The following is a 9,378-nucleotide window of genomic DNA, read 5'->3' on the forward strand; positions in this document are numbered from 1 at the left end:
GTATGTCTATGATGCACTGTGTTTCTAAATCTGTTAGTTAAAGTTTTATCACTGTACTTAGCTGACCTTTCATTTGACAACTGAGAATCAAAATAACTGATCAGAAAGTGAACTCTGTATAATTTTGTTCAGTTCATTCAGAATCAAAATTTCAATTTCTTCTCCATTTTCCTCGGGGAACTTGTGTATAAACTTATTTGTTCTAGGAAAATCTATGTCCAAGTCTTTTGGCTTGAATTTGGAGGCTCATGACACAGGACTCCTGTATTACCTATTTTTGTTAGCATATATCAGGAGTTGCCAACCTTTCTGGGTCCATGGGCACCTTTGAAAATTGGAGAAATTGTTGTGGGCACCATACCAAACAGGCACTGCAACCTATGCTGTTGGCTACCACAAACTCCTTATTTCAGCACAATTTTCAGCATGCAGAGGGGGGGAGGTACCAGGGAAGGCCTCTATGGGAGTACGTGTGCCCACGGGCACCACATTGGTGACCTCTGGCATATATGGAGCCATGTTAAGCTCCAAGACAGTGTTTCCCACAACAGCACAGTGAGACCTATACTTCATATAAACACATTTGATAGTAAAAAATGTATAAGCAACCATTAGATATTTCAGGATCATTCTGCCCCGTTCCCCCATTTAGAAAACATTTTTCTATAAAGGGAGTTGCTCCAGCTCCTTGATTGATCATTTTCCAGGAAAGAGCAACTAAAATGATTAGGGGCCTAGAGCATCTGCCCTGTGCAGAACCAGGGACATTATTGAGGTAGGTAAAATGTATGGTATGGAGAAAATCAATAGAATTTTTTCTCCTCCCATAATACAAGAACACTGGCTCATCCAATTATGCTGAATGGTTTGAGATATCAGGCAGACCAAAAAGAAGTACTTCTGCACATACTACATAGTTAACGTATGCCATTCACTGCCACCAAATTGGACAGCTTTAAAAGGTGATCAACTCATTCATGGAGAATAAGGCTGCCAGTGGCTTCACACTATATATTCTAGTGGCAGTATGCCTCTAAATACCAGTTGCTGAGGAGCACAAAGGAGAGTGCTTTTGTTCTCATGTCTTGCTTATGAGCTTCCTGAGGACTTCCTCTGGTTGTCCAGTGTGGCTGGAATGCTAGAATAGATAAAGGTTAGTCTGAACCAGCAGGAATCTTATGTTCTGTTGTTGCTACTTATGCACAAAGGAGATGTGATGTTTTATTCTGGAAATGTTTAAGTGTTCATCATACACTTCAAATTAGATGGAAATTTTAGTATTTTGATTTCCCCAGAAGAATATGTATGTTGTTAATTAATATAACCTTCATGTCCAGTATGTAAGAGGATTTAATGGGTTGCCGTCCTGAACACCATAATGCTTCTGAGATTGCCCTTCATTTTATTTATAGGACATGCATAATTGTTGTTCAGGGTCACAGATTGCTATATTCATGCTTGTCCGCAAATTCTGTAAAATAGAATTCACACAAGAAGTATAGTTTTCTTTGCCTTGGCTAAGTGTAATGGAACCAGGAAATGGAGGATATGTGTAATTAAAATGCTGCCTGCTCACAAGTCACACAGCAGATTCAGCACTCTTCTCTTGCAAGCTATTTTCTTATGAATGATTTTTATTTCCCATGGTCAAGTGGCTAGCTTCAAGCCTGCATTTTTCAATGGTTAGAGATTTAGAGTTTTTGCTCAAGAATCTACACTTTATCTGGCTCTAACCTACGTTAATTCTACAAGAGTTAAGAATTTTATTTTCTGCTTTGAATGTTAATATTTAAACATTTATTTTTTTAAAAAATTAAGGTATCAGGACTTTTTAAAAAAATCCTACTTTTATAAAACAGATTATATTTTGAATAGGGTTAAACAAATATATTGTCCTTTACCTTAGCTGTTAACAGAGGCACTGCCAGGTTTTCTTAGTTTTGTTTTAATGTTGCATGGTAAGGGACATAGCCAAAACACCTAGCTCTTGTAAGCTGTTTAGAGTTTATTGTTTTGTTTTGTATTTTATATACAGACCTACTTTAATGTAGATGTAATTATGTTTGTTTTCATTAACAGAAAAAACCGAAATATGGGTTGAAGGACTACTATGTTTGTGTGATGACTGTAACAAGCAAACACATTAGGCAGCGTTGGAAGCAATTTCGGAATAGAGATATGCTGTGATGGATGACAAGACACTTCCACTTTTGTTCACCGCTGATGGTTTTTCTTTTTCTTTTTGGGCATGCCTTGCAAACTGAATGCAGAAATCATGAAGTTGGTATTTAAGCCAAACATCTTCCAGCTGTAGCTATGTCTTATCATCTTGGACTGTGATCCCTAAAGTGCCCTGCTGTATAATTTTCATTCACTTCATTAGGTGTGAGTGTCTGTAGAGTGAGAGTCATCCTCTGAATATTTCTTCTTACAGGGATTCAAGTGAATCTTCATAAGGATTTTATTTAACTATTAGATTTTATTTTCTAATTAGTCATCTGCAGAGAAGACTTAAACATGTACTGAGAAATAAGTCAGTAGGACTTACTCCCAGGTAAGTGTGCACAGGATTGCAGTCTTAAAATGGGTTATATTTACAAAACACTTACAACCAAACCCAAGACCCATATTATGATGTAGTATTATCTGTTTTTATCTTTGTGAGTTGCTTTGGATCCATCCTAATGGGGGGGGGGAGTGTAAATCATTTCTTTTAAAAAAGTATGCATGGGGCAACCATTCCTGATCTTGTGGAGCCCTTTCGAAGAAATTAAAATCCTGCTAATCAGCTGTTTAGCATGAAATGACACGATCTTGTCCTAAAAACAGCTGAGTTATTTCTGCAACAGCTCCGGATACAGAGCCCCAAGTGTTGGATCAGTAACAGAAACTGCACGTATAGCATCCTGCTCCTTCTCCAGGTGGGACAAATACATCTAGTGCCCTGAGTTGGAGAGGAGTGTTCCACTTTAAATATAATAACAAAATGTGAATTCTTTTAGGAATGTATTTTTAAAAAACATCTGTTGTATTTATTTTGTTTTCATATGCCATTCCATTTTCTTAATATGTTTGTTAGGCTGTTAAATGTGCCTATAATTATGGCTATGAAGGGGGGGAAATGTTTTCATATGATTTTATAATAGGAACATGTGGAAAGCAAATAGGAAATGTAAAATGAGATTTATTCCGAAGCAGAAGAAAATTTTGTAGCTCAAAGCTGTAAAGCTGCATTCAGACCACTCTGAAACATTATGCTAAACAAGCTCTTATAGTATAGATTAATGTGAAAGTTAAAATAGTGTAAACATGGAAACATTATGGTACAGTGGTACACAAGCCACTTAAATTGGAGTATTTCAGTTTTAATCCTGGTGTTTCTCATTACATTCTGTTGGACTAAATCAAATTTCAACTGGTTCAAGGATAGTAGTTTTATTGTTTATGCTTTACTCAATAGGTTAATCAGAATGTGCTGACTTCAGATTATATAATTATGGATAGCACTGCAAAAGGAAATGTGTTTCCTAGCCTACTTATTCTATGCTATCTTAATACACAATCCTTGGATCCTGACAACAGAACATAATTCCACTTGCAAAATGGGGGTTCCTTGGCTCTTCCTCATTATAGACCCGTTTCCCTACAGAAGCAGCTCCTGATAGCCAGAGACCCTCTGGAACCTTAGGGGGCTGCTACTGAAAAGAGGAATCCTTGGAAATCAGGAACATCCCCTTGCATGAGCAAGAGCAACTTCTGCTTGCACTTGGGCACCCTTGGTTCCAAGCCTAAGTGTTTTCTTTGCACTTTCTTTAGTTAGCTGAAAATACTCTAGTCATGTAGTGCATGACTTAGTAGACAGATGCATTGTCTTCTGGAGTTAACTAGCATGCAACACTAAAAACAGACCTTAAATTTTGTGCTAGTTTGCTTCCAGTTTTGGTAGTTGCAAAAGAAATGGAATGCCTGCGTTAATGTTTAGTCATAGCTTGTCACAGAATCTTATAATGATAAAGTGCCATGATTTTATATCGATATGCCAATTAAAAGGCCACTAAGTAAGAAATCATGTGAAAGCTGCAAGCAGCAAGCTGCAGCTTTCAAGACTGCTTTTTAAAATAAATGTTCTATAGCAGTAGGGGTTTTTTAGAAGATAATGAATAGATACAGTGCAAATTTCTTATCATATGTGCTCTGCTGACTAGTTCAAAGACTCACTTGGCAGAACCTCTACACATGATAGAAGGCTAGGCGTTGCTTCTTCACTTATGTGATGTTAGGTGCAGATACGCAGTTCAGAGGCTTGTACACAAGAATCATACACCCTCCTGCCCGGTTTTGAGGGATTGCTGGATCACAAATGATTTTATATACCTAGCAAGGTGGGGCAAAAGGAGAGGTGGATCTACACCATTGTGCATAGAGAATCCTGGGCAAGATAAATGTAGGACCCAGCCCTAATTTTCTAACGTTACTTGGTGGTACTTTTGGCTTCATTAAGGTCAATGGGAGTAAGTGAAGAATTTCAGTAAAATAGATATATCACTCATGAACTTTGTATCCAGTTAATTAAAATCAATGGGAATATAGGATACATGTGTGCTGGATCACACCCATAATTTGAAACAGTTTAGTGCTGCATTTACAAAAAGTATGAATTAAACAGAGGACAGAAAAATCGAGTCAACACAGACAGATTTAAGGAGCAATCTGCAGGAAGAACATGGAAAAAGAATATTTAATGAAGTTTGGAAACTAAGCAAATGTATGCTTTCCACATCCAAGGCCATAGTATAGAAATTATGGCTTTTCTCTTTCCAAGATGTATAATTTTACATCACTGTTACAGGGATTAAACTACATGCAAGATTAATGCATTAAATGCTTCTACTAGAATCCTTCCTTTCTCTGTCTCTCCCTTTAAAATGTGTACAAGCCAGACTACTGTGGAGTTTTTTTCCATTACAGTCTAACCTCAATAAATATTCTAAACAAGTGCACATATTTTGTAGTTCCAGCAGAGTTACTTATTTTGTTCTGTTTCCTTGTATCAGTCCTGCCAAAGTTACATGTCTCCTAAAATGCTGTTTTCACCAGTCCGCCCCCCCTGTGGGCTTGAATGGATTAGTGGGCTTGGGTAAAGATGCCTTTGGACATTGCTTTTTTCCGTGATTGAAATAGGTGTGCCAGGCCAAATTTTTGTATTTGCCTTCTGAAACTAGTCCCAAAATCTCTCTGGTTGCATAAAATACATTGTGATCCTAATGTGATAGTCATCCCCCTGAAGCTGCTCTAGCTTACCTTTGAACAAGATGCCTCTTCTGTTTCCTCATCTTTACCAGCACAGGATATTGTACAAGAATCCTGGTCTTACTACATTCCTTAAAAAGCTTACCAAATTCTAGTAATAAAGTAGTTCCTGTATATTTTTTTATTAATGGTGATTCATCACTTATTGAACTGCGTATTAGACTCAGTATGAGTTAGAAATAATTTTTACTGGGCAATAAAAAATAGGCAGGGAACTATATACACATATCCCGTAAAAGAGGCAAGTAAATACCAGTTTCCTATTTTTCAACATTCTGTTGACATTAATCCCCTCATTTGATTTGGCTATTCTTTAACATATAAGGCACTTATCTGCCACCATTCAACATTCAAAACTCACATACTTCAGATTTCATTGGCAGATAAAATAACCCAATCAATATAATATGCAGCAGTAACACAAGGACAAAATGATAGATCATTAATTTTTTTTAAAAAAAAGTCTATTTCCTATGTTTCTCTTTTATGGTAGGCAACTACAATATCAATGTATATACAGTATAGAGCTGTATTTAAATTTAACACAGACCCATATCCATTTATATGGTAGTAAACTGCTGCAGCAGAGAAGGATAAATGTCTGTAATACTATGCAACCACAGCATAGAACTGTCATTTCCATATATGAATTATATATCTTGATTTTGACCTCAACTGCCACGAATGCAAGGCCAGAGTAAGTGCCAGAGTGAAAGGTCCCTCCTGGGAGTGACCCAAATGCTCACCTTTCCCAGCTGGCCTCAAGGCCACTGCGGAAGGGGCCACAGCTGTGGCAGGAGAGATGGTAGCCCCCATCTGACCAAAGGTGACTGAGCTGAGCAGCGCTTCCCCAGATCCAGGGGCCACAATCCAGACACCAGGATCCTGCCCTTCCCCACCATGAGATGCCTGGACTTCAGGCACTGAGGAAACAGGATCAGCTGCAACCTCGTTGACAAGCAGCCGGGTCTCTCCATGGAGGATGATCTCAGACTCATAGAGCTGCAGGAACTGCAGCATAGGCAGTAGCGTCTGCCAGTCAGTGGGCAGCTGGGAAGTGGTCGGTGCAAGGCTGGGGGTGGTTGGGCATCATGTATTTGTATGTCCACAAAAATGGATGTCCTGGGCAGTTGATGGATTTGTGCCATGGACCCACTAGAGCACCAGTTGGGAGCCACTAGTATAGATTATGGTTTGCTTTTGACTCTCACTGGAATGATGGCTCCTTTGAGGCAGTGTTGCACTGCCTGCTTACTCGGCTGTGCTTTGCTTGCTTGCTCTTTTCCAGGAAGAAATAGCAATGAGGTGCACTGCTAGGGAGTTCTGCATTTAAAGGAGACATGGCTGAGCAGCTGCACTAGTAAGTAAACACTTGGCATATACACTCATCTGCAAGATTTTTCTTGTATGCCAAGGAACTGACTATTAGGCAGAGAAATTGCTTGGCATGAAGAACTGACAGATTATGAGCCCATTCCTGCTCTGCTAAGACACTCACCGCGACGCCAAAAAACACATTAGGAAATCACATGGTACAGTCTTCCCTGGACTATACAACTTCAGAATACGGGGGGAGGGGGGCAGCGTGCACATGAAAGTGAGCACTCATCAGGCAGAAGGGTCCCTGCTTTTCCTTCTCCTTCCTAGTGCACTATTGTTCTACACACAGGGCATTACTTACATTGGAGAGATGGATATATGTGGGGTTGCTAATAGCTGAAATAGTTTGGACCCAGTCCATTTATTTTCACAAGAATTATTTGAATCACTTTTCTAAAATCAGGAGCCAGAATGCTAGGAAAGCAGTTACTGTGTGTGCCTCTGTGAATCATGACTTATGATGAATGATTAAATCATAAATGTTTTAGGACCAACAAAAATAATCCTGCAGGGTAATAAAAGCTGGGTAGCACAAACACACCCACAACAACTATTATCTTCTTTTAAAACAGTAATTCGTATATGCAGTAATGAGAAGCATTTTTTGTTTGAGTTTTTTCTCATTGTTTTAAGCGTAAAACACAAGGCTGTATTATTTAGAATGGTGTCCCTTCTTTGTACAGATTTAGTGCATAGATTGGAGTGTCAAGAAGGCATCTTTGAATGCGTTATTACAGGCAACACTGGTACAATGGAGAAGCGCATCTGGCTATTAACCAGAGAGTTGGTGGTTTGAGCCCACTCAAGGATGGCTGTGGGCAGGATTCCTGCATTGCAGTAGGTTGGACTAGAATTCAGTGTTTCCCAACCTTGGGCCTCCAGCTGTTTTTGGACTACAACTCCCATCATCCCTAGCTAGCAAGACCAGTGGTCAGGGATGATGGGAATTGTAGTTCAAAAACAGCTGGAGGCCCAAGGTTGGGAAACACTGGACTAGATGACCCTCAGGACCCCTTCCAACTCTATGATTCTATGGCTTAAGCAAAACATAGGAGGGTAGATGGACTTTGGGGTATGTGTATCATTTTCATGGTTAATAGGCCAAAGAACAGCATCTGACTTAAGTCTGAGAGGTCTACAGGAAATCTATAATCACATATTTTTATGTATTTTGTTCCAATATATGTAATCCCAAAAATTTACACTGCAGCCATGGCAACCCATACAATGGCTTTATGTATATAATAAATTAGTAGCCTCAGGACTATAATTGTTCATATGTTCCTATCTATTGAATAAATACAGCTGTTCAACCTCCCTGCTTTATCTGTGGAAGAGACTGAAGAAATAACTAATTTTAAATACTTGAAAGCACTGCACTTCATTTCCTTAATATTGTTGTCACGCCTGTGAAGATTACAGCTCTTCTGCTGCCATGTTAACAGAAATGTCAGTTTCCATTTGGTATGGCCCATTAAACACAGGGGCGGAGAACCAGTGGCCCTCCAAATGTTGCTGAACAACAATTCCCATCATCCCTGACCAATGGCTATCCTGGCTGGGGCTGATGGGAATTGGAGTCCTAATATCTGGAGGGCCATAGAGTTCCACACAGGTGAGACCAGGGTGCCAACTTGAATAAAATATGGGGGGGGGGGGGACAAGTAAGACCTGCCCTGCATAATTAATCACATGACACGGTGCACTGACACTATTTGAGTGGCAATGCCCATCAACTTGGGGGGGCAGACCCCTCAAATATTTTATTGGGGGGCAAAGTTCGCTCCTGTGGATGAGACTGTATTTGAACATAACATCTCCATAACTGGATGAAACTTTACTACCGATTTCAAGCAGTAGAAATACCAATAAAAAGCTGTTGGATATTACCATAATACCAGTAATTTGCTGCTATTTAAGTTTAAACCCTTTCTATTACTGACTATATTTGCAAATCACCTTGCCACTAAGAGAGGGACAGAAATGATGTACAATAAGAATACTGAGAACACAAATCCCACAGGACTTCAAAAGCTAAGGCTCTAGGCTTGGATGGGCTAAAGAGGCACATGGTACCTAACAATTCTGACATAGCAGTGCAGATCTACCACATCCCATGGTTACAGACCTCTGAGACTGACCATCACATCCACTTATTTACCAGCTAGAAGAGACTCATTTAGCCAGCATTCACTAGTGGGTTGGTGAGTTAACATTAAAGTTAAAGTTAAGCTTTTCCATTGTGGTTGGCTAGACTAGCAATTCCTTAGCCTCAAAAGGCATTCAGAAATACTTTCTCCTTTCATCCTAAATCTCAGATTGGGGCATCTTGAGGTTCTAGTAAAAAAAACAAAATAGACCCAACAAGCCTGGAGTTTCCCTGATGTACACATAACACAACTGTGGCCTCAAGGAAGATCAGAGGCTATAGTGGTACCACAGCCTTCATTTAGGCACACAAGGGCATGTGATTTTCTTACAAATCATAAATAGAATAGCTGCCTTTCTTGCTTCCTGCTTCCCCCACTTCCCTTTTTCAGGGAAATCATAATTAGACAGCGCCTTTCTGCTGGTACTTGTTCCTGACCAGGGGTGCCTACTTGAATAAAATATATTGGGGGGACAGGTAAACCCCACCCCACATAATCAATCATGGATTTATTTGGGGGCGGGGAGGCAGAATCGAGT

The sequence above is a fragment of the Podarcis muralis genome, chromosome 9, assembly GCF_964188315.1.
Source record: "Podarcis muralis chromosome 9, rPodMur119.hap1.1, whole genome shotgun sequence".
NCBI classification, from domain to species: Eukaryota; Metazoa; Chordata; class Lepidosauria; order Squamata; family Lacertidae; genus Podarcis; species Podarcis muralis.